The 25,889-nt window shown below is 33.1% G+C and overlaps 1 protein-coding gene across 1 annotated transcript in view; it reads left to right on the top strand.

Moving 5' to 3' along the window:
• The first annotated feature begins 791 nt into the window (after window positions 1-791).
• Window positions 792-25,889, top strand: part of Cadm2 (cell adhesion molecule 2) — a 165,017-nt gene continuing 139,919 nt past the window's right edge. Inside the window, exon 1 of the mRNA XM_042676875.1 lies at window positions 792-935. The gene's annotated coding sequence lies outside the window, so the exon portion shown is untranslated. The remainder of the gene's footprint in view (window positions 936-25,889) is intronic.

Genomic DNA, 25,889 nt, shown 5'->3' on the forward strand with positions numbered 1-25,889 from the left:
GTTAATGGCTGTGTGTGAATGTGTGTGTGTGTGTGTGTGTGTGTGTGTGTGTGTGTGTGTATTTCTTTTATGAGACAGAGCCTTGATATCTTGATATTTGACTGACTCAAATTTCTAGGCTGAAAAGTCCCTCCTTCCCTTAGAATACAAACATGATCCCAAACTAGAGTTAATAATATATTAATGAATATTCTATAAGATGAACTTCATTTTAGACACTAGTCACATACTTTTCACCCCAACATATTATAGATTTCTAAAAATAACTTTCTCTACAAGAAACGCTGGTGGAATAGGGTTCTTTTTAATTTATGCTATCAGAAATTGAATCAAATGTTCTAGTATTCATATTTCAGATTTATTCAGCATTTGCAAAGCTACCAAGAAAGAACTTTATGTATTGCATGTGCTGCATTAGAGAGTTTATTTCATCTCATCTCATCCACTGACTTATCCTCAATAATAATCCAATCTATCACCACAAAATTAATGCAAGACTAAGGGATATTAATGGCTATCATGTGCCCACTGGAATATAAATCTCCATGTGTGCCTGAAAGGAAAACAAGGTTTTCTGGAACATGTAAGAGAATATAAAGAAATCTTGATGGTATGTTGCACTGTTCCTCTGATGAAGAATTTTTAATTATTTTATATTGATTTTTTTAAGAGGTGGTTGGTTAGTTTGTTTACTTTGAATAAGAAGTGAAGTCCAATGTAGAAACTGGGAAATTAATCATTTTATAACTTGCATTTAATCAACTTTCTCTTTAATCTCCTTTTAGGCAGTCAAGGGCAGTTTCCACTCACACAGAATGTAACGGTTGTAGAAGGCGGAACCGCAATTTTGACCTGCAGGGTTGATCAAAATGATAATACCTCCCTCCAGTGGTCAAATCCAGCCCAGCAGACTCTGTACTTTGATGACAAGAAAGGTGAATAAATTTTCTTTTAAATATTTTAATTATATTCTGAAATATCCTAATTATAATAAATTTATTTTTCTGAGATGATTCAAATTATTCCTTTTGATTACCAAACTGCTGCTGCTTGTATTTAAACATGTTAAATATTAAATACTTTAGTTTGCAAGTCATAAACACTGAAGATAACCTATGTCAACTTTTTAATAAAATAAACAGTTTGAATGCTGTTTTAAAAAATACTTTTATGACTCCTCTTACATGCTGTTTTCTTCTAGATACTATCATAACTTTTTATTGTCTTACTTATGAGTTAACATTTTGAATATTCTTAAGACAATGCTATTTTTCACAACATTATTTTAGATATTTGGAAAATGTTATACAACTTTGCATAGCAAGAAAAGTTTGTAGCCAAAATTTGCATAATAAGAAATTACTCTCTTGAATTAGTTCTACAATTAATAATTTTAGAAATTGATTTCCAAAATATAGTTACACATACAAATGTTTTCAAAATAAGTGAAAAGCTGAATTTATATGTGCTTAAGAGAAAGGTAATATGTATTTTATTAATATGTATTTTATTAATTATTCTGGGCTTCTGATTGGATACAAGTAGATTTTGTTTAAGCTTTTCAGAGCAGTAAGAAAAATACAGGTTTTCTTATGCAAGGAAACCATGAATAACATATCAGTAAGAGTTGTTCCATTGTGATATGATGAAAGAAGAGAGTTTATTAACAGAGTGAAAATGTATAACATTTCTTTAAATGGTATGGAATAGTAATTTTAATTATATATTATTAATTCAACAAATGATTAATACCTGGTTTCTTATTAACCCTGATAGGTAATGATGAAATAATTTAATTTCATTTTTTCATTTTAACAATTATATTTGGTACAAATAAGTTCTAATAAATGTACCCAGTCCACCTAAAATATCCATTCAGTATATTTTGAGTGGTACTGTGACTTTCTCTCATTTACATCCTCTAAATTTGAGATGAATTTTTTAGTGTATTAAAGATACAAGGAAGAAGTGATTAAATGTATCCATAGTTCATTTGATAATTTTTTATGAAGTGTTTTTCATGAAACAATATAGCAAGAAAACAAAGCCCCTACATTTACCAGGCATTCAATCAATAGAGGAGGCAGATAATAAGCATACACATAAACAAACACATATCTATGTGTACACATACACAAGCATATACATAGATGTTAACAAATCGTAAGGGATATATAGTATATAAAAAGAATGAATTGTGTGTGTAAGATATACTAGTTGTTTTCCAGAAAATCAATACCAACAGGATGGAAGAAGAGAGAGAGAAAGAGAGAGAGAGAGAAAGAGAAAGAGATACAGAGAGAGAGAGGAGAAGAGAGGAAGTGAGAGGGAGAAAGAAAGATGTTTAGTAACTAGCTCAAGTGTTTATGGAGGAGGCAAGTTTGAAATGATCAGATGGACTAGGTTTTGGATGAATCCCAACTGCAGACTCTAGGAAAGTTTTCATGTTTTAGCTCAAATCCAAAAGCATTATAGAGATAACATCCCCTCTCCTTTTAAGACCTTAGTCTTTCTCTGATGGTCTTTAATGAATAAGATGAGACATATTCACAATGTAGAGAGAGGACGGCTTTACTCAAATTCTGCTCATTTTAGTACTAGTTCTTCTAAACAACATTGTCATGGAAACATCTAAACTAGTATTTCAACTATCCCTTCCCTTGTTGGTAAGGGATGAATTCTAGAACATCCCTGAATTCCTGAAACAATAAATACAGTATTTCTGCTCTTCTCTAAGTTTCTGAATTCCAAGGTTTTAGTTGTGCGCAGTTACTGCAGGTGATTATATGGTTATACAATATATAATGTTTACATGTCCATATTTTAACAATTTAAAAACATATTGAGAAAATTTCTTTCTCTAGCTTTGAATTGAATGGAACAATCTACTTAGGACTTTTAGAATATATAGCATTATTGATGAGAAATTTATGTGGGACAACAATTATACTTTTACAATTACAAATTTGGTACATTTTTATTGCTGTTTGTTCATCTTATAGGCATTTGATAGCCTTCTTCATTTTTCTTTCTTTCTCTTTTTTTGGAGGGCGGGGGGTGGTCCAGTCATGGGGCTTGAACTCTGGGCCTAGGTGCTGTCCCTCAGCTCTTCAACTCAAGGCTAGCACTCTACCACTTGAGCCACAGTGTCACTTCCGGCTTTTTTTTTTCGGCTTATGTGGTGCTGAGGAATCGAACCCAGGGCCTCATGCATGCAAGGCAAGCGCTCTACCACTGATTCCCAGCCCAATAACTCTCTCTCTTTTTTTTTTTTTTAACAAAGCTTGTACTGTTTAAGATCTTTGGCAGTTGTGTTTACAGTGACATCTACAATTAAGAAGTCATATCCTCTGACAAAACAAAAACAAAAAAAATCTATATTGAATGCCCTTCCCTCTTCTTTCAATGGTTCTTTAAGTTGTACTTTACAGATCATCTAAAACTGGAATTGATTTTGAGTTTTTCAAGCTAATACATCTTTCCAGTAGAAATGCAATATATGTTCAGGGTTTTGAATAAGCAACTCTCAAACTTCTGGGAAATTATTCTAGGGAGAAATAAAACTTATATTATATTTAGGATATCGAGCATCTTTCCATTGCTGTGAAATATGGAATGTATTTGATCATATTAATGTTTGCAGTTTGTTCTTGTTCTGCTTCCTTCCTTTTTCCTATCTCAACTGGCAGCTTAAAGTTATGCTGCAAGAAAAACAGTCTTCTCTCTCTCTTTCTCACTCTCTCTCACATGTGTGTGTGTGTGTGTGTGTGTGTGTGTGTGTGTGTGTAGTGTGAGTTGCAGTAGCAGTGGCAGTAGTAATAGTAGTAGTAGCAGAATCTTTGGGTATTAGCTGTTTGTCTACTTTGTTATGGGTTTAGTCATCAATCACAGCAAATCAACGGAAATTACTTGAATAAAGAAATCCTTTCATGAATGGCAGTTGTTCAGCTTTTATGTGATGTTTTAGTTGAAGGAAACTCTGAACAGTGATGTTCATTAACTACAGGAGTTTGGAAAGTGAAAGCTTCCTTTAAAGATTCCATGTCAGTTTTTCACACACCACCTTTTGGTTAGCAATTTGCCTATTTAACCTTCCGCAAACTAAGGCTTATCTTGACTTTGTTTTTAAATCATGACAAGTTGTACCTAAACTAAAGGACAGAAACTAAACATGTGTTAGATGAATAGGGCCACCTGCACCTGCTATTGTCTGTGTCATTTATACAAATTTCTGCAGGGGGCTGCTGTTGAAGATTCCCTGTCAACACCACCCATATTTCTGGCTCAGATAATGTCGCCAGTGTTTCTTAGCCCTAGCAACACAATAAAATCACCTAGGGAGCTCTCCAAATTGAATCTTTCAGGACAGGAGCAGTATCAGAATGTTTTAATTACATCTTAACTGAAACGAAGCTCAAGTTGAGACTCTTGAGTTAAGCAAGTCAATACAGGAGTATTGCATCTGTAAACTCAGAATTGTGGACTGAATAGATAGCAAACAAAAAGAGGGAAAGACAAAAAGGAAGTGGAAAAGGGTAAAGCAATTAGGAAAAACCAAATGAACGAGTGCACCTCAATGCCATTGCTATTTCCATTGTGATCATAAGCCTCAGCATGCTGAGCAGCACTACACACTCCCTAGCCATGGGTGTCGTCAAGGGTTCTCACCAGATGGATTAACCAAAACCTACAAGGGTGTCAATGGTCATGTCAGAGTCAGGAAAGCCTTGTTTAGTGGGAATTACTTGCTGAAGCATGCTGAGACTGAGCATTGAGCTAAAGTAGCTGGGATATCTGGTGTGAGCCTCTGTGTCTTGTTTTCTTCCTTTCCTTTTTCTCCTTTCTCTTCTTTTTTTTTTCTCCTTTAAGACAGGACCTTGCTATGAATTTTACTCTGGCAACTTAAGGGGAACCCACTCTCTTCCAGTCATAGCATTCTTAGTCTAGGATTGAATGAAATGGGCCCTACACCAGACAGATATATAGTCCTTGAAAGCAAGAGTTCCTTCATACCATTGAAGACACAAATAAGTTAAGATGCAAGAATATATTACAGTCACACTGCCTTACTTGACATTTCATAGTGCTCAAATCATTCAATGCAAGCTTCAAACAATTTAGTAGACTCATGTAGATTTTTACATTTAATTAAAGCTAAGTGAAACTCAAAATGATTTCTCATTCACATTAGCTACTTTTCAAGGATTCTATAGGTTATAATTTTTTCTACTTTGAAAAGTATAATTCTACATGCTTATTCAGACTTTAAGTTACAACATAGGTCTTGCCCAATGACAGCACTGACTAGTAGAATATCTAGTTCCTAAACAAGAATATCCTATCACAGAAATATTCATGGATATTAAATGTTTAGTTCTTTGCTGTTTAGGTTGTAGAGCTGTACATGGTAGGCTGTAGAAGAAAAGTCAGATCTGACCAGTAATATTACTTTTGGCACTAACTAGCAGCCTAAAAGAAGGTGCTCACTGATACCCTGCCAAATCAGATAAACTGGATGTTGGATCAGAACTGCATTTTGACAACTCCCTATCCGCTTTGTGTGCACCTGAAAGCAAAAAATATTAACCTTTGAAGTAGAAATTCAAGAAAAATTGCATTTCAGTTCTGCCTAGCTTCTAGAAGTTTTTTTTCATGTGTAATATTTAAGAGCCTGAAAAACACTAAATAGGAAATAAATATCAAGAAGAAAATTTAGAATCCTTCTGGATTAGAAATACCTAGAGTATATTTTTTTGAAATCTTTCCATTTTCTTACAAATGGTGCAGTATCCTTCTGACAGAATCAGAACTCCAATATATATATTCTTAATCCATTCATCCACTGAGGGGCATCTGGATTGATTCCATATCTTGGCTATGGTGAATAATAGTGCAATGGGCATTGTTGTGTTGATACTGTGTTGTTTACTGTGGCCATGTTTGAGGTCTATTGGATAAAGGCCCAAGAGTGGAATTACTGGGTAATAGGGAAGCTCTATGCTTTTTTAATATTTTGAAGAACCTCCATGCTGTTTTCCAGAGTGGCTGAACAAATTTACATTCCCACTAACAGTAAAGTAGCATTCCTTTTGGCCACATCCCCATCAGTAACTGTTGTTATTACTTTTCTTGATAATGGCCATTCTAACTGGGATAAGGTGGAATCTCAATGTTGTTTTGATTTGCATTTCTATTTATGGCCAGAGACGTTGAATGTTTCTTCATGTGTCTTTTGGCTATTCTTACTTTTTTTGAGAAATTTCTCCAAGAGTTTAGCCCATTTATTAATGGGCTTATTATGTGTTTTTGTTTATTGGGGGGATTTTTTGAGCTCTAAGTATATTTTAGATATAAAACCTTTGAAGCTAGTATAAATTTCCATTCTATGGGCTATTTATCTTGCTAATTGTTTATTTTGCCATGCAGAAATTATTCAGTTCTTTCTCTGATTTGCCAGATACCAAAGAAATCTAGGTTGCATGGTTTCCTCATTTGTTGTAGCTGTGCCTATAATCCTACAAGTAAACATACTGTATGGTAAAAGACAAAAAAAAATATGCGTGGACATGATAAAATATACAAGACTCTAAACATTCACACAGTGAGACCAAAGATGATATTCTTAGATTATAGCTCCATAGCTATATGCATATGATCATATAAAATGGTGCTTTTCAAAAGTAACTCCAAGAAATGGACACAAGAGATTTTTATTATGTAGCTTATTAATTAATTCATATATTTCCCTCTCTGCTATCATTTTTTTATTTCTATAATTTTTGTTTTGTTATGTAAATTCATCTGTTTTGGAGAAGCACAAGAAAGGAGGGATCAAAGAGTAAACAAATGCAGTGATACTAAACACTGTGTTGAACTGAACTATACAACGTGTCGGGGAGAGGTGTCAGGAGGGAAACAAGGAAAGAAGGGACACTAGTCAAAAAGAAAGGTACTCATTATCTGACTTATGAAGCTGTAATCCTTCTGTGTATCACCTTTACAATAACAACATAAATATATAAAAAGGAAAAGAAAAATCTAGATTGATATAGTAAGGTGACATTCATTTGTTAGTCTTCTCCTGGTTATTTTGCACAACTGTGAGCCAAGCAGTTACAAATGATAGGTCAGCATTGAAATAGTGAGAGTGTGGGAAGAAAGACAGAGAGAGAAGGAGAGTTCACCAAAGTGCCACATAAATGCTGTACGGTATTTCGCAACAGAAACTTTGGAAAATAAATTAGATCATAGTGTTGATAATTTGGCAGGTGCAGGAAAAAAACAATTGAAGAAGGAAAATCTTATCATTAATGGTCAGAAAAAAAACCACTTCAGTTCTTTCCTATTATTCACACACACGAAAAAACTTTACATGAACATCTGCAGAAACCCATAATGTACACATTCTAAAATCACATTTTTGCTTATATTTTTTAAATATAAAATGTAAAATACATTACTCTTTGTGAGGTGTTTTCTCCATTTGTGTATGTGTGTGAACTATTGTTCTTTGTTTCTCACATGTTTCCTGGAGGAAGGAAAACAAGAATTTTCTAAGAGCAACACCCCAAATCATTGGTGTTAATTGACCAATTACTCTGTTGATAATTTTACATTAATATTGGAGACAATGAGAGGGAAAGAACATGAATATAGTGTCTTAAAACAAGGAGTGATAAAGAGAAGAAAAATGAGATGAATATGAAATGAAGATACCAGTGCTTCAGCTTCCATACCAATCAATGCCACCTCACTGTATCTATACCTACAAGCAGTATCAATCACCTTGACAGGCTTTGAAATATTAAAGATTAGCCAGAAGCAGGTATCAAAGTAGTAGTATTATTCTTCCTTTCTTCCTGTCCCCACTGCCAAAATCCAGTTGTTCTCTGTGTGTCCATTAACTATATGCAATGAGTGGTGATACTTACACTTATACAATAATACACAATGGTAATACAATATTGCACATAATTGTCTTTCATTAGATTTTCAACAATACTTATAGAAGGCCTCCCTCTTCTGCATACAAAAATAAAACCAGACTTACAGTCTTGAAGATCTTGAACAGCAATTGGCAAAGCAGTGATGTATTATTTATAGCACAGACGATGCTATCAAGAAAGGCTACATTTCTTTGGTTTTTATTTATTATTTTTACTTTCTAGTACATATTGCAACTTCTTTTGGGACTGTACTACAATATCCTTTTTGTATTACTGATTGCCAAGCATCCTTTATATTTCAATTCTACCACATCACAATAATTTCATGCATATTAGCAAATTTTCTAGCAAATTCTTCCATGTTAACTGAATAGGAATCAGATTTCCTTTAAAAATAAACTGCACAGTTTGATTAAGAAAGAAAGCTTAATTATGCAAATATAATAAGAACACTAGGGAAGATGATACAGCAACCAGGAAGGCCTAGCAGGAGAAAAGCATCCTATTTGGGGCCCTCTAGCAGAAACCGGAGCTGCCACTTCAGTTGTATACAGGAAATATGACTGCATGAGGAGAAGACAATGAAAGACAATATGGAATTTGCACCTCTTCCCTTTGAGCTTCTGTGAAATGTGTTATGTACACTGAACCCAAATGGAAAGTGTAAGTCAAGAGATTCTGGGTTCATTAGTCCTTCAAGACAAAAAACACAGCTCTGGAAAGATAGAAAGAAGACAATATCAAATATTCTGCATAAAGATGTTTTTCCTATCCAAATTTCTTTTAAGATAATTTTCATTGAAAGCCATCTATCATTCTATGTTTACAACTGCTCTCAGTTTTATCATTCCTTTTGGAAGTTACATTGAAACAATGCACATATTTTCAAAATTATTTTTTTATTTCAGTGTTTCCTGCCTCTAATATTGAATGTATATTAGTATGTATGTTCATAAGCCTTTTGAGAAAAGTACTTCCACTTTTACTACTGATAAAGCCATTCTTTCAACTTTTTACACTGATTTTAATAAAAGGAAAACAGTTGTGCATGATGAAATCCTACCTCTTTATGATCATGTGATTTGAGTCCATTAAGTTGAAAATATGCATAAACACAATCATATACTTTAATTTTTTACATGGTATAACATTCTGTAACAGCATAAAATTTTAAAGCTGACCTAGAGTTCTATGCAGCACAAGTGGTAAAACTCCAGCTTTGTGCAAAAGAGGGGTGAAGCCCTGTGTTAAATCATCAACATCAGCAAAAAGATTTGGAATTGTGACATTCAAAACACATTCATACTCCCACCAACAATGCAGTAGGGTTCCCTTCTGTCCACATCCCCTCCAACATCTGTTGTTATTAGAGATCTTGATTATAGCCATTCTAACTGGGTTGAGCTGGTATCTCAGTGTTGTTTTGATTTACATTTTTTTTATGGCTAGGGAGGTTGAGCATTTCTTCATGTGTCTATTGGCCATCCTTCTTTCCTCTTTAGAGAAGTTTCTCTGTAAGTCTTTAACCCTACTGCATTGTTGGTGGGAGTGTAAACTTGTTCAACCACTTTGGAAAGCAGTATGGAGGTTCCTCAAAAGACTCCACATAAAGCTCCCCTATGACCCAGCAATCCCACTTTTGGGCATTTACCCAAATGATCACAAACAAGACCATACTAAAGCTACCAGCACAACTATGTTTATTGCAGCATTATTTACCATAGCAAAGATATGGAATCGACCCAGATGCCCCTCAGTAGATGAACGGATCAAGAAAATGTGGTATATATACATAATGGAATCCTATGCCTCCATCAGAAAGAATGACACTGCCCCGTTTGTTAGGAAATGGAAAGACTTAGAAAAAATTATATTAAGTGAAGTAAACCAGGCCCAAAGAAACATAGGTCCCTTGGTTTCCCTTATTTGCAATAACTAGTATATGTCTGAGACAAGCAGAAATGCTCAGATAAGTTGATGTTAGGCAAAATGAACCCCAAGGAAAGGACTCAGGTGTTTTCTTTCTTGCTATTATTTCTAACATATTTATAAGTTGATTTCTTTGTTGCTTTGTATGTCCCTCCCTCACGGTATAGCCTTTGTTTTCACTGTATTTGATGTTGGAATAATTTGTGGAGTGGAAGGGAAAAAAACAAATCGTTTAAATAGGGATACAGGTGGACTCATTGCAACAATTAGATGTACAAGTTGTTATGTCAGAAAACAAACTTTACAATTTTGATTAGGGCTGGCGAGGGGGGGGGGATGGGAAGGGATGGGAAGGGGAAACAAAGGAGGAGGCAACAATGCTTGATAAAAATGTTCTCTTTACATTACCTTGCCCATATAATTGTAAACCCTCTCTATGGTATTTTCATAATAAAAAAACTAATTAATAATAAAAAAAGAAATTTTTTAAAAATCTGCAAATGCTCAAGTCCCTATATAAGATGACATAATACGTGCACATCACCCATATACATTTTCCCATATACTTTGAATCATCACAGATGATTCATAATATCTAATGTACTGTACATGCCATGTAAATACTTGTTATACTGTTTTATTTAAGCAACAATGATTAAAGTATTTTATGTATAAAAAAATTCATAAACATTCATAAATTTTCTTCCAGCAACTTTTAACTTTTGCATGCCTTAGAACTCATTTTAACGTTCTGTAGTTTATATATACATATATATATATATATATTCAATGTTCATTCATATAATCAATTTATAATATCTTCTGCAATGTTTTGTTTAAACATTATAACATTTTCTGCAAATAAATCAAGTGTAGGTGTCTTTTCTTGAGCCAGAACCTAATTCTAGATTATTTTAGATATTGCATGTTCTTGATCATATAGAAAAAAGGTTTTGTTAAAACCCTACAAAGAGAAAAGTTATTATCACAACACTATTTTTTAAAATCTATTTTCTGAGTATTATCTAATATTTTAATTTGACAATTCAACAAATTTTTTGTTTGTTTGTTTATTTGTTTTGAGAGCTCTACCATATGAGCCACAGTGCCACTTCTGGTTTTCTAGTGGTTTATTGGAGATAAGAGTCTTTCGGATTTTCCTGCCCAGGCTGGCTTTGAACTGTGATCCTCAGATCTCAGCCTCCTGAATAGCTAGGATTACAGATGTGAGCCACTAGCTCCAGGTTTCAACAAAATTTTTGAGGTAGCCACTGTGTTAAATATCATGAATTTCCCTGATCCTATAGTGCATTCCCTAAAGAGATTTGGAAGAGAGCTTGTTTTGCTGCAAATGAGATTTCCATATTATCATATATCATCTATACAGAAGTGTTAAATTTCCCATATGAATAAGAAATGATATTATGCCATGTATTCTTCAGATAGGAAACTATAAATCTATTTATTGCAGTATAAATTTATTCTGGGAGATATAAAATAGCCAAGTAATTTAACTTTCATGTATCTAAAAACAGGTGGGATAAAAGTAGGTTTGTTTGAATCCCTATAAATTGTAATTAACAATTGTAGTTATCAGCTTTGTAGTTAGGATCAGAAGTTGTGAAATAGCATCATTGATGTAGTTTTTTGGTACACACAGGAAATTATAATACTCTGAAAAGAAAATATTAGGCATTAAGGGATACATCTGATTCTTTATGATACCACATGATTTTTTATTTATATGAACATATTACATTTTAGATACAGTATTAGTTTTAGTCTTTAGTTTTATTATTCATTTTGACTTGTTTGTTTTACAAAAATAAAAAAATGATGCCCTGATTTTACATTGGTGAAATCATATGGAAGTGTTGATGTTGGGCACTTAAAACCAGCTCCAGAGCAATTATGAACAAGGGCTCTTCAATCATCTAGAGCCACTGTAATTCCAAGCCAGAAAAATAGATTTAATCACCAAATATTTATCAAATATATTCAAAATTCCAAGAGAGTGTAGATTTGTTCACCAAATATTACATTCCTGAGCTCTAAGCTTTGGTTAAAAACAGTAATCTATGGACACTGAAGAGCAGAAGATCTACACTTTACATCACAAAGAGTCTTACTTCAAGTGTTCAGTATTGCATGTGTGTTATGTAATCCCTTTCTGGGACCAGGTTATAGTACTTGAGTCAGGTCTTTTTCTTTTTTTTGTTTGTTTGTTGTTGTTTTTGGTATTTTTTTCTTTTGTTTTTTGTTGGTCATGGGGCTTGAACTCTGTGTCTCGGCAGTGCCCCTGAGCTCTTCAGCTCATGACTAGCACTCTACCACTTGTGCCACACCACCATTCCTGGTTTTCTGGTGGTTAATTGGAGATAAGAGTCTCACAGACTTTCCTGCCCACGCTGTTGTGAACTGCAATTATCAGATCTCAGCCTCTGAGTAGCTAGGATTACAGGCATAAGCTACTGGCCAGCTGCTTGTTTGTTTTTGAGGTAGTCTCACTGACCTTGCCTGGACTGGCCTCCAACTATTTTTTACCCTCTTCTTTCTCTCTTTGGAGTATTTGGGAAAATAGGCATTTGCGCCAAGAAGTAATCTCTCTTAATAGAATACATTTTTTTTCCTGAAAGTCATTTTGACATAAATTATAAATTGAATGAAAAGGTATATTTAAAATGGTATTTCTTGAGTTTTCTTTAAAGGTAGTATGCAGGTTTTTGAACCAGAAAAGCTTTTTAATAAGCAAACTGTAAGTATTACTTCAACTTATGTAAAAACGTAAACAAAATAAAGCCAAAATTTATTAATGTCACCAATAATTAGAAAGCTATCAATTATGACTTTGTGATTAAAAGGTTTATGGTGACTATTGTGATCTACTTTCAAGTATTGACTTTTGATTTTCTCCAATTACTTGGAATATTTCTTACATTTATAAAACCAAGGATTTTCCCTTTCTCTAGCCCCTGAAGCAAAAATTCCTCCACTGTTCATACAAAATCATGCAATTTAGAAATAGTATTTCCAGAATAAATAATTTAATGTACTTTTATATTGTGAATATGAAGGGTTATAAATTAATAGAACTTTTTTCTGTTTTCACTAATCTGCTCCTTTAGTCTCAGCAGGCTCTTACAAGTGGTTCCTGGAAACAAGAGTAAACAACCATTTGTAGTTCTAGTGAAATGTGGGAGGCTATGTTATTTATTTAGTACCCACATGTGGGTGTTTGTAATCACGGAGTCTCCTAATTTTATATCTATTTAACTGAGACTAGTGAGTGAACTGAATTACAAATGGGAAATAGGGAAAGAGGAAGGTGAAAGATTGTTTTCAGTCTTCTCTAGCATTATTATAAAAATATAGTCATAATTAGAAAGATAAGCAGCAGTATGAATTAGATAGAATATCTTGTGCTCAAATTTTGGAAGAAAATTCAGATATACACATCTCTTTTTCTTTTATGTTTACAGTGAAACTGATTGGACTATTTTTGAAATTATAAATATATAATATTTATATATGAAAGCATTATATATTATCTATAAAATATATTGTGCATTATATTACATGTAATTATATATGACATATAATGTATATTATATAATGTACATTATATATAATATAAAACATAATATATTATATATAGCACATATTATATTCACTGATATAAATAGATCGATAGATAGATAAATAGATCAGTTACTGTTCTTCTACAGACCTGATAATTGTTAGTTTATTAGTCATATATTTATTCATTTGAACTCAAAAATCCTATCTCATGAACTTTCATAAATATTGTAGATGAATCTAGTTAAGGAAGACTGAATATTACTGGTCAAGAGAGCTGCAAATGAACCCAGATAATCAAATCTGTAGCAGTGTACAAAATCAAATCCTAAGTCTTATGTTAGAAGTTCTTAAGTATTTCCTACCTAACTGAAAGTTGTGGATTTTATACATTTGCCTTTGAATGGAAATGGTTTCACCTTCAATAAACACTTAAAATAGACCTCTTATTAGAGTAACCCAAAGCAAAATTCAGTATTAAATGGCATTATTTAGCCCAATAATTTACTAGATGCTGAAAATACCCTAAAGGAAACAATGGAACCACTATTTCTCATTTTGATACTTCCTTTCTACACTAAAGGGTTTGAGGAAACAAGTATATGAGTAATTTAGGAGACAAAGGGGAAACTTTCTCACCCTTTAGTATCTTACTTTTAACTTACAATATGAGTTTTTAGAGCCATAAATTTCCAGAAAGGCACTTTCCATCAGCAGATGTTGCTGACCCTTTGCGACAAAGCATGGCCTGGCACACGGAGAGGAGAAACCACTGCTAGTCCTTCTGACACTGACAGACAATTTAAGGGATTGTTCCCCCTCTTTTGTGCATAAAATATTATACTGACTGTTGTGTTAAAATTAGAGGACTGAAAAATAATACTTGACCAGATGTTGGAAGGAGATATAGCCATAGGGAAAGACAAACAGTTTAAATATGGTTTTCTAGAACTAAGGTATGATGTAGTAATGACCTGGATCAGAAAGAAAGATGTGAAAATAAAAAGGAGAGAGATAGGAAAAGATACTCCAATACGTAAGTACATAGACTGACAGATATATTAAGACAAAGGATTTACTGGACTTTCTAGTGTGACAAAGCTAGAAAACTATAGCTCCCACTTTTGAAACCATAGCAATGTGGTTGAAAATTTTATATTTATTAGATACTAATGTGTTCTACCATTTTTATGACAGACTAGGTATGAGCAAGGAAACCAGCATAATTTTGAATAATAACTCTGAGTGTATAAATAATGACAAAATTAGCAGATATATTCATTAACTATAACCTTACATATTGATGCAACTGGCATTTTTAGAGTAATTAGGGTTTGATGATACATTTAATAACAATCATTGATCTGCTGCATGCCAGGAGTTACATTGAGAACTTTTGAATTAGCAGAGGACAAAATATGAAACTCTGTCCTCATGCCATGCATATTCAAATGGGAAGAAACTAACTGTAAACAAAATAAATAATGTAAATATCTCATGTGTCTGAGAGTGACAAATTCTATCAAGAATCATAGCTTAGAAAATGAAGACAAGAAAAACCCTGTTAAATAATATGGTGAGAACTCTCATTAAGAAAGTAATACAGCCTGCCGCCAGTGGTTCACACATGTAATCCTAGCTATTCAGGAGGCTGAGATCTGAGGATCACAGTTCAAAGCCAGCCTGGGCAGAAAAGTCTGTGAGACTCTGATCTCCAATAAACCACTAGAAAACGAAGTGGCGCTGTGGCTCAAGAGGTAGAGTGCTTGCCTTGAGTTGAAGAGCTGAAGGACAGTGCTCAGGTTTAGAGTTCAAGCCCCATAACCAAAGAAAGAAAAAAAAGAAAGAAAGAAAAAGTAGCTAGATGTGTGACTGTGGAGACAGTAGGTGAAGTAGAGAAACTGAAGTGGCTGCTCTCTGAGCAGGTTGGAAGGGGAAGTCAGTATGTACACATCATCTGATGTGAAGAAGAGATAAAAAGTTTTAATAGAACAACATACAGAAAAAGAATTAGAGCTTTTTCCCTGATTAAGACACAAAACTGAGCCAGGTGCCCATGACTCACATCTGTAATCCTAGCTACTCAGAAAACTGAAATCTGAAGATGGCTGTTCATCAACAAAGAAGGTTGATAGGTATGCTGCACACAAGGAGAGTGGTGGGTGGTTTCACACCAGCCAAGACAGGAAAGTCTATGAGAAACTTAAATCAAATTAACGAGGAAAAGAAAATCAAAAGTGAGGCTGTGCCTCAAGTGGTAGAGTGTTAACTTTGAACACAAAAGCTCAACACAAAAGCTCAAAGACAGCTCCTGGTACCAGCACAAAAACAAAACCAAACAAGCCAAACAGCTACAACAAATGACAATTTTGGATAGCATTGGGCCAAAAACAATGAAGCATTCATATGAATACATACACAGTATCAGTCTAACTGACATGCAGAGAATATACTGAGGGTAGAAGAGAGAGTCACAAGAAGATTGACCTACTGAGCAGCTGTTTGCAATTTTTCAGGCAAAAATACCAATCTGGTTTAATTAGGTATATAACAATGAAAATATAGTGAATTCTCCGCGTTCATGAAAGTAGAGCAAATAAATCTACATGAAAGTAGATAACATGAATACTTGTGTCAAAGAGTATAAAGAGAAATCCTGTGCTTTTATAACAAAAAATTGACTGATAGAGGTGCATGCTGGGTTGAGAGCTATCACTAGAAGATTTAGATTTGACTCTGTTCTATCTAAACTTATTAACATAAAAGTGGAGACTATATAGTAGGGAAGTAAGTTTAGAATCCAGATAGGATATTTGATCTCCAGTTTAATTATGTTAAGCAAAAACACAATATTGGCAAACCATAAATTTGTCATTTACAAATGGTGAATATATTCATTCATGTTTCTTCTTTCCTGTCATTACTTATCAAGCATATTTCAGTCTAAGTCACTACAATTTGGGTTTACAACATGCTTGCTCATACTTTGTGGAGTAGGTTCTTGTTCTATATTTGACCATTTCTGTTTGTTCATCTCCAAATCCTGATACTCAAACTGGGAAATTTTGTACTCTTTTGCATTCTACATTTGATGGAATATGAAATTCAAAATTTGCCATCAGTGTTGTAAAATAATCCAACTTTTTGCAAATCAAGATGGTCTATGGAAGTGGCGCTGTAGCTCAAGTGGTAGAGCGCTCGCCTTGAGCTGAAGAGCTGAAGAGCCCAGGCCCAGAGTTCAAGCCCCACGACCGACCAAAAAAAAAAAAAAAAAAAGATGGTCTATATCACAATGATCACCAAACTTTACTCAATTTTAGAGGTCATCACAGATAATTCTAAAAATCCTGTACTTTCTAAATTTTAACTTTTATTTTGCCCTTTAATCTTAACTACCATTGGAAACTACATTTTTTTCTTACAAAACAATGAGCAAAGGCAAGGATTGGAGGTGGACATATCAGGGACCCTGCTAGGGAACAAACCTACATGAATGGCCATCAAGTGAGGCAAGAGAATTTTTCCATGTGTCTTGGGCATCGGTGGAAGCCTCCATGAGCACCTGCAGTTAGTGCAGGGGTGAAAAATCCATTTTCTACTCAGAGTAAAGGAAGGCCTCTTAAAAAAGTATTTCCTTGTAAAGATGCTGTACAGAAATCTGGGCACCAGTGGCTCACATCTGTAATTCTAGCTACTCAAGAGGCTGAAATCTAAGGATTGCGGTTCAAAGCCAGGCCCTGGGCAGGAAAAGTCCGTGAGACTCTTATGTCCAATAAAACCACCAGAAAGCCCTAAGTGGCGCTGTGGCTCAAGTGGTAGAGTGCTCTTAAGTTACAGCCCACAGTTCAGGTCCCAGGATGAACCAAATCACAAAAACAAAACAAAACAAAAAAAAGATGCTATATAGAGAGGTTGTATTTACATCACTAAGGTAATGAGTGCATTTCCTGTCGGGCATTGTTACCTCCTCCTTTGTTTTTCTCCCACTAACCCTTTCCTCCCCTCCCTTATCTTTCCCATCCTTCCGCCCGCCCCCCCAATTCATTTCCAACATAATGTCTTGTGAGTCTCATTGTTGAGTAACATCGTTTTTGTTATTAGTATAAAAATTAAAAACACCCCTAATCTTATTTCTCCTTAGCGTAATGCAATTTTCTATGTGGATGTCAAAAAGAAGGGAGATCCTTTTGTTGTTGTTGTTGTTACATGCAGGAAGATGTGATACATACACATTTTGTATACTTAATGTTGTTTGTATCAGGGCTGCTACTTCTGCTGCTGCTACTGATGATGATGATAATGATGATGATGATGATTGTTACTACTGAGGCTTCTTGTTGTTGTTGTTTTAATACAACAAGCCTCTGGATGAATTTTGTCTGGGCAAAATTCTAGCGAGGAAGAGTGGGTGCTTTAATAGCAACTATAACAAACTAGCTTCATTCTAAAAGCTTTCTCAACTTCTCTAATTCTCTGAAAGGTGAAACATTTTCCATCAATGAAGCATAATGATTTTTTTAAGTGAAACAAAGGTAAATTAATACATAACAAAATTATAAGAGATACAAAAGGCAAATTCCAGTGTTTTCTTATTATGTTTGTTTCTGTAAAAAATAAGCAAGGATTATAAAATTATATGCACTCATTGAACATGATATATCAGAAATAATAAAATAAATATAAATTTTTATTATATTTGCTCTTCTGTAATTAGAATAAAAAAACTATCAGAGAAGTAGAAGTTGCCTATAACCATATATTAAATGAATATCACATTTATCAATGATTTAAAGTTAAATATAATATGGGCATGCTTCTTTTTTATAATTTACCTAATCTCTTTGGAATTACTAAAGCCTTTCTTATAGGAAATAATGGACCAGCTGAAATATTTCTATGTCTAATATTAATAGCAATCATGATAAAGAAATGCCTTAGACAAGTGCATCAACAGGAATGGAAGAGGATATTTTGAAGCAATTTCAGCAAGCTTAGGACACTCATTTTAAGCTTTTATATAAAATGAGGCACATTTTGGTACATTTTCAAAATTCATCTTCAATCCGATGTTAGTAGTCAGTTCTAGTATTTATCCTGTAAACTTATAGGTAAAATGGAGTTTTTGAAAGAAAGGAATCAGCTTTTAGGATTTGTGAAATTTCTGAACCTGGTTCATTTTTGATGGAAAAATGCAATTCAGAATCCTGTGTTATTTTGTAGAATGATCTATCATAACTCCAAATAAGCAATATCAAGATAATCACCTAATCTTATTTATGGAGATCATATCATAAATGATTGTAGAAATTCTGTACCTTCTAGATTTTAACATTTATTTTGCCCTTAATTACCTTTGCAAACTCTGCTGCATACTTTTTATGCAAGATGTACCATAAACATTAAGCATAAGGAAAGCTGAGTATCCCAATAGTTATAAACCCAGAAACTGAGCTGGTTCTAATTTGATTTAAAAGAGCTATTAAATGTCTTTATGCAATAAACTTGTTTGAAAATAATAAAACTATACCTGGAAAGAAAGAAAAAAAAAACAAAAAACAAAGCAGTGTATCTTACCTGAAAATATCAACAATCATACAGAAGTGTATGCCTCATATGCTTCTCTATTCCTACACATCCACACTTCACTGTATATAGGCAGAAATACACAATTAATTATGTTAAAGACATTCTATAAGAATAATTAACTAATTTCCAGGAAGTGATATGTGCAACAAATGTGTAATCAAATGGCAGCCAATTATCAAGATCATTATAACAGCTAAGAACACTAAGTGAATTCTGAGATTGTGAAAAAAGATTGTGGAATTATTTGCTTTAGCTTAAGCTAGTCCTGAAAGCTTATATGCATTTTGATCTTATATTCATCTGTTGTCACATTTTTCCACCAATGCAGAATAAACAAAACAGTTTATTAACAAAAAGTGCTCTTAAAATTTTAACCTACATAATATTCAATACAGTGCTATTATTACATGAATTTACGCATATGAATATTGAGGAAAGAGACTCAGATGCTTGCTTAAGTTTGCAGTAACCAATACTGTAACAAAGTTTACAAAAGGATAACATGTTAGGCAGGGTGACCATACAGCCATTGGACACCAATATTTACAGTATTGTCTCACAAATAGTAAGTAGAAGCTAAGAATGGAAAGTTTGTAGTAAGTCTATTGAAAAAAGATATTAGACAAAAGGAACTTCCAAAATGACTTCAAGTGAGCTGAAAATACACAGATGAGTAGTGAAGACAGAAGAGAAGAACAGGTACACATGCCCTGTGCTTTTAAATGGCCCAATGTATGCTATTGTGCATGAGAACAGAGCTGTAAGTGGAATGGGCAACAAAGAGCTGGAGCAAGGTGGATTTTCACAACTAAATAGGAAGGTAAAGGTAGAGTTATTTTGAAGTCCTTATTTTGTTCAAATCAGGCAAGTCAATTGAGAAACAGTACAACCCAAATTAGGACACAGGAAAACAAAAAAGAATAATCTAAGAAAAACATGAAATATGGAATATATATTTAAAATGAAGTATATGAATGTGTAATCAAATAGGCGTGAATAGGAATCAGTAACAACCAATAATGAGCCAAGATTCAAATCTCTATGAATGAGATACTTTAAACAAACAAACAAAAAGTGGCAGCTTTAAAAGGCAAAAAGTATGTAACAAGGGTTAAAAATAATCAAATAAACATACAGATATGGTAAATATTTTTTAAACCTCCAAATAGTAGATTAATTTGTATTGGATAATGCCATTTATGCACAAGGCTGTCTGTATTTTATACTGTAAACTGACATCTAATTGTCCTGACTCTGAAAACAATATCAAAATGATGAGCAATTAGGATTGCCATGAGAGAATATGATCATTTTACAGTAGAAAACACAAGCACCAAAGTTTGTAAGTAAAGAGACTATAATGAAGGCAACTTCACTAGATGTGGGAGATTATAGGAACAGCAGAAATGAATGACTTATTAGCCAACAATATGCGAAGTTATCACTTATGGGGCAGAAGACTGATATAACATGTGATTTATGTTGTAACCCAAATTTATATCCATTATCAGAGCTAAAGGAACAATACCTTCACCCTTTTCCTACTTTTTTTTTCCAGTTTGACAGAAACTGTTTTTAAGACCCAGGAAAAGTATGCTTAAGGAGTGTGTTTCTAAGAGAACATATATTTGCTTATATAATAGAGATTATGGCAATGACAGAGGTAAATATGGCAATATATGAATCAAACTGTATCAGGTAACAAATTCATTATGAAAATAACCTTCAGAATACTACTTTCACATTTTGAAATGTCTTGTTTTTTTTTCTTTTTACAGATTTTTAAGTGAATAATTTTTTGCTTTATTTTTTCTTTTATTGTGAAAATACCATACAAAGGGGTTACAATTACCTGAGCAAGGTAATGAGAATATTTTTTAAGTTACTGTGTAGAAATGCTTTGCAATACGAGGCAGAATGTGAAAATTGACACTCAATTCTTTAATATATTTCAGACATCTTCACCACTCAACAGAAATTTGTGTAATATCAAAGGGAGTTTCTAATTTGAAATATTTTAATTAGCAAGTGTTGCATTCAACCATTCTAGGAATATAATTTTCAAGTAAAATAATATATTAAGATTATTCTTAAAAGTATATCATCACAATGTAATTACTAACCTTTTATATTATCACATACTTTATACAAATTCAGAATATTCTTCAAAAGTTTGTCTCATTCTAACTTCAATCACTCATTATATAATTCTAAATATCTGTCATGTTACTTTGGCTTTATTCAGTACCAATACACTAATCATGGGTAGTATAATTATTTGCAAGCCTGACTTTCCTTTTTGTAAAGTGCTGCCCATTGTACTATGTAATGAACGATTGCACTCAGACTTAATCATTACTTTGCACTCTACTTCTGTTAAAATAATGACAAATCACACATTTGCATTTCAATCATTAAATCAACACTAATAATATGAATGATTTTCATGATGGTAGGGTATTATACTTCTTTTATAAATCCCAAATAATTTTGTATCACTTTTCTTTTGAGATTAGTAAAAATTCAAGTAACAAGAATTGTTTTAAGAGGCAGAAGTTAAAAGAAAACGTGAAATAATTTATTTTCTTTCTAATTATAAGATGAAAAGATTCCCCTACAGCTACCAAATGATAGTGGAGAAATGATGGGTAAAAGGGCAGAGAAGAATAAACATTTTTCTTTGAATGAACCATAGGGGAATTTCTGGAAGATTTACAACCATACTGGTTCATTGACTACTCACATGGCAGAAAGATATTCTCAGTGTGTGCTCTTCTTTCCTAATGAAAAAGACTATTAACCTACCTCAAAATGAATATTAAAAGTTTTATTTTTCAAAATGGAGAGCTCTGTTTAACCCACTTGGAGAAATGGGCCCTCTGTCTGAAAATTGCAACCACTTTTGAAGAAATAACCCTGCAATTAGAAATCAAGTGGAAGTTAGAATTGATACAGTGTTAGATTCTGATTGCAAGATAAATGCAGTCAGGAACTATATTTCTCCCTTTGTAGTCCAGAGATTATGTGGAAATTCAAATTTTACTTAGTTACCCAAATTGACCTTAAAATGGAGGGTCACATAGGCAGGCTAGAAATTACCCCATTAATGCCAAAAAATGAGAGGGTTTTACAGATTTCATACTAGGTTTCATTGAGATCACTCTTTTCACTGAATAAAATTGAACATTTAAATAAATGAATAATAACTTTTGGTCAAAGTAATATGAAAATGTATGATCATAAAATCTTGATAACCCTCTAGTCATGCTCATAGGAATTGTAGCCTCATACAAATATAATAGTGGGTGGTAACCCAGTAGGAAATTATAAAGGCTGTCTAAATTCTAGAACATTTTCTAAAATATGCATTATTACTTTTCCTGGTACATGTAAAAATGCACATTTTGCATTATGTTGTGTGCTGTGTAGATCCCCCAAAAGAGTATATTTCCCTTAATATTAAAATAATTTGACAAAGGAGTTACATGACTCTGTAAATTCAGGTGGCTCTTAGGCAGTAGTAAAGTACTCTATTCATAAAAATAAATTCATGATTTTGTATTTCATTCATTTTGTAGGAATCAGACCAAATGTTTTAAAGGGATGGCTTATATGAAATATTCAAACTTAATATAAATAATTTAAAAGTTAATGAATGCTTCTGTTCTATGTTTTCCCCAAAATATGCTTAGACATAGGACAAAAATCTCTAGAGGGATGTATATGATTATTTCATATACTGATAATCTGATACACACAACACAGTGTAATAATTTCCATAATGAAATTAATGAACAGATTTATCACTACCAATCTGGTTACCTAGTTGTCATATCTGTGGTTGAAGTGATTTTGAGATTCAGGCATTCACTACAAGTAAAGGTTGGTCTTGAAATACAGTTCCTAATGATTAAAAGTAGATTACTGTTTACAAAAGGCCATTAAGTTAATGGTTTAGAGCTCTTAAGTAATAGAGCTGAAAACTTACTAGCCACGTTTAAAAAAAAGTCACTTGCTAATTTGCACATACTCTGTTGGGAGTGTGCTGGTTTACATGACTTCAAGTGTGTAAATGTTTAAGATATACGTATGAGGATTTATTACTCCTGCTGAGGTTATCAGAATTAAGAACAAATAAATGTGCAGCATCTTGAAGGATGGCAAAACTTCAATGTGCATTAAGAAAAAAAGTGAACTAAAATCTTTTCCCCATAGCTCTAGTAATTTTTCTGGGTTTGACTTTTCATTTTCCTTACCTGCTTGTGATGAATACTTTGATGGAGATATTTTGATAGCTTTTTTAAAAGCTGCACTTTAAAATTTGAAATATGTGAGCAGTAGCTATAGTAAGAACAGTTTCAGTATCATTCCTTTTTCTCACTTGTTGAACTTAGTTAAAATCACTATTTATTCTGGGCTGTAGGAAAATCAAATATAATCTAGCACTTGGGCTTACAGGGACAGTTCGTTGTTATTTTGTTTTTTAATTTTTTTTAGAAAATTTAATACAATATGCCAAGTACTGTGAACCTGCGGGCCATGCAGAACTCTAAAAACTCTCAATGAATTTTACTTCTTGTAAGTTAATTATATTCTAAAAACAATAATATTCTTTGTTCCTTATTCTATATTGTTAGGGTTTTCTTTAAGTACCCTATGTATTAGTCTTTTCTTAGTAAAGAACTTGCCATTTGCTTCCTAAAGGGAACCTCTGGACATAACTTGTGTCCATACCAAATATCCCATACTGACAAACTCAGTAAGAACTGATTCTACTACAACCCATTCTCTCTGGCATTAAATCTTGTAAATTTTCTCTTTGTTTCACATTACTTCCTTAATTTCCTCTGAAAGTCACTATATTTTTACTTCATTCCTGGAGATAAGTATTGCTCATGTTTAAAAATACTCAATGAAAACAAAAGGCTACTATTCTTAGTAGGCTGAGATTTTTGAATATTGACCACAAATAGTTTTCAAAAAGTACTTTAGTCTATAAGCAGAATAACATGGATGCTGTTGACTTATATAATGAGTGGATGAAAACATTTTGATAGCATCTGACCTTATAAGATCACTTATTTAAAGAGCCTTTGGAGATTAAGAGAAAACTTCCTCTAAAGAATAAAATTACTCGCTGGTAAAGTATATTTTCTGTTAGTGTAGTAAGGTGGGAATAATCACAAGGAAAAGTCCAGTAGCCATGATTATAAAAAGAACCATTTGCTGCTGATAGAGATAATAATTTATTCCAGTAAAAGCAAGGAGTGATAGTGATCACATACCACTTCGGGTTCTGGTTCTTTCTACCTTCTGCTGACTGTTCACAATAATTAGAAATTTTTAGAGACAAAACGATCAAGGCTTGGAAGATCAGGCTCCCTTTCCAAGAGTCAATAGTGGAGGTCAGGATTAATTTGTTGCTTTAAAATGTGGAAATTACTCTTCATGTTTGAGAGCAGTATGTGGCACCACTTAACTCTATGATAAAAAGGGCCTTGAGTTTCACTGTACGTGTGTGACATAAAGGATATCTATTTGGAAAGATTTAATGGGCCTGGAATAGAGGGTAATAGAAACTGAATTGGAGTAATTTATGTTGTGCACCAGAGAAGATGGCCAGGGAAACTTCAAAGACATTCCCTCCTGCATGACTAAAAGTGAATAGACATTTTAAAGCTATCTTCCTCTTACATGAAGCTTAGCACTGATACCTTTATTCCAAAGTTTTTATATTTACTCATGTGTGTGTAAGCAAAATATTAGAGAGACATGTCTGTGATCAATGGAAGCACAGGAAAAACTTAGCTCAGATAACTGACTAAATTATTTCAGATGACTTTCAATTAATCATCTGAGAAAGAAATTAAACTTAGTATTTTTTAAACAAGAGAGACTGTTGTGTGCTTTACTTGAAAAAATGAGTATGTGCAGTTTAATGGAGTCAAAAGAAATTGCAAGGTATAACATTTACCAAATTAGTTAACAAAGGATGTTGTATGACTATGAGGATGTACAAGTAATACTTATTTTAGAATATTCATCATCCTTTTTTTCAATGTAAGTTAAAATGAGCATGCATTGGTACTTCATGTAATTTTACAGGGAGTTATATTTGGAGACGTTTGCATTGGATGTTGCTTTTTCTTAAGTTTGTCTGTTACATGTCATGTTTGGAGCCAACTAACATAATTAAGCTTTATTTGGTATTACGTATAAAAATTTTGAGCTAGAACAAGAAGTATGTCTGGAAAATATCTAAGTGTACTCTAACCATATACTGTCTCATTAAAATACGCTTTTCTGCTGTTACTTTCCAGGCATACAATTATAGAGTATACATTTACTATAACATATACATTCTGAAGTCAAACTTAAGAAAGAGTATGTTGATAGTGTACTGTAGGTAATTTGAGGAAGATATTTGCTGCAATAAATGATTACACAATAATTTAATTATACAATCAATACATAATTATTTATTGTGATAAATGAAAATAATTGTCATCTTCATGATGGCTAGCTATCCCTGCTTCCCTTTTCTATATAATTCAATTTTCACAAATATGTGCTACATTGATAGCAGCCATTGAGCACTTTTATTAGTACACATAAATTAAAAGAAATGTTTAATCATTTAGATGACTTTTAAATTTACTACTATTTTGATAACAGTATTTTTAAATTCCTTCATCCTTGGATCCATTTTAATTTCAAATGGCTATCTCATTTACGTTTAAGGAACAAGTCAAAAGAGGCAAATGTCTAGTTTGGGGATCTCATTTTGCCATTGAAGTTGCTTGTCAACTTAAAAAAGGATGTGAAACATCAATACTGAAACACTACCAGAGG

The sequence above is a fragment of the Dipodomys spectabilis genome, unplaced genomic scaffold (assembly GCF_019054845.1).
Source record: "Dipodomys spectabilis isolate Male_0828 unplaced genomic scaffold, ASM1905484v1 ptg000032l, whole genome shotgun sequence".
In the NCBI taxonomy this organism is placed as follows: Eukaryota; Metazoa; Chordata; class Mammalia; order Rodentia; family Heteromyidae; genus Dipodomys; species Dipodomys spectabilis.